Source organism: Cryptotermes secundus, unplaced genomic scaffold, assembly GCF_002891405.2.
Source record: "Cryptotermes secundus unplaced genomic scaffold, Csec_1.0 scaffold13488, whole genome shotgun sequence".
In the NCBI taxonomy this organism is placed as follows: Eukaryota; Metazoa; Arthropoda; class Insecta; order Blattodea; family Kalotermitidae; genus Cryptotermes; species Cryptotermes secundus.
This window is the reverse complement of record NW_019733832.1, coordinates 1-1,824: the sequence shown is the minus strand read 5'-3', so window position 1 is coordinate 1,824 and position 1,824 is coordinate 1.

Below are 1,824 nucleotides of genomic sequence, written 5' to 3'. Positions count from 1 at the left end.
ACTCCAAATGTGTTTATATTTTTCTAGGCTACCCGATGGACAGTTTGCAAACTGGTGAATAACTCCTCAAATATATGACACACCTCATTTTTTTTACAGGAAAAATGTGCATCTTATATTCCAAGTAATATGGTATCTAAAAATCATGAATCTGGAGAAAAATGCACAACAAAGACCTACATAATAAGACAGTGACATTAAAAACAAAAAGTGTTCACACATTCCTAGCAAATATAAATTTCTTGCTAAATTCTGAATGATAACAGAACTTCAACTATGTTACTATGAAGAATGGTTTGAACAGCCGGGTGGAAACTGAAATTAGCATGGAATAATACTGAGTATTCAACAGTGTTTCTTAAATATTAAGTATACGAAAAGATAACTTATGCTGTGTAAAGTTTACCAGCTGTACAGTTTAATATGAGAATATAAACCAAACTAAAAATACAAAGTGTCCTGATAGCAACTAACAAAAGTGAAAAATATAAGACACAGCAACCTGTCAATATTTACCCTGGAAGATGTTGTTAGCAAAAGACCACTATGCGCTGGACTGCCAAGTTTGCACTCTACTTCCATGGAGAAGGATGAAGATGTAGCAGGAGACATTGACATCTGTTGATGGTTCTCTTCGTGGACAAACAGCTTCCTTCTCAGTGTTGATGTACTTAGGTTGGCTTCATCAATACTTTCACATGGATCCTGCATCACATTGTGAAATGACAGCTGAAAGCCGAAATAGTGGAATGAGTGGTGATCATTCCCAGGCAACAACATGGTAAACACACATCCACAGCAACAAATCAACATGCAACAATGGAGGAACACTTGGGAAGTGGTGTTTTCTGTGTAGTCCATGCCAAGGCTATACAATGCATACCAGCAGCAGCCATGTAGAGAGGGGGCGACCAGTAGCAGCAAGACCCCTCCTCTCATTGAAGAGATGGCCCCATTTCAAAACACATAAAAGTCTTTGAAAGAATAAAAACGGTCATAGGTCCAGACAAGACGTGAAACCAAGATTCACTGTGCTGGTAAGGGCTAGCAGCAATTTAAATGACCAGCAGCCACAGTTTGTGAGTTGCACATGAGCAGCGGCAGTTAATGGTTTGCCATGAAAAATCTCCATTGCTAGCAGCCACTGCCTAGCAACAACTAATGACAGCAGAATAACAAACAGAAGATTTCATGTGTGCTGTAATTCTAGTGATTTATAGTGTGCATAAAATTAGTGTTGTAGTGACAAGTTATAAGCGTCCAATAAATCCAATTATCAGTCTGTACCCTGAGTCTATCAAAATGTGTTTGTAATGAATTGACTTAATGATGTCTAGGAGTGGTAAACAATGTGTGTCCACTAAATTCTTCAAGAAGACTGGAAAGATGGAAACTGGAAATTATTAAATTATGCAATTGGCATTTGGAAATGCAACAATCAGCCAAACATAGTTTTGTCATTTCAAAGGGTGATGAATAAGTTAAAGGTAAAGTTGTCCCTGTGCTTAATTATTTTAGCACCATGCCACGAAGACATAAGTGTGGGTAGAGGTAAGATTCCAACATTCTTGACCTTGGCACTAGATGAAGGCAAGTGGTCAGCTTCATGCCCTGACCACTTTAACCCTGGGGAAATAGTCCCCTGTGCTCATTAGATACAAGGCTGGGTGGGCCCCAGAACCACTATGGATGTTGTGAAGAGAAAACAAATTTCTGGCCCCACCAGGAATCAAAACCCAGCCAACCAGTCTACAGCCCATCATTATGACTGAGCTATACTGGCTCAGAAAGAGTGATGAATGCTTGTTGAAAGCGATAAGTGTA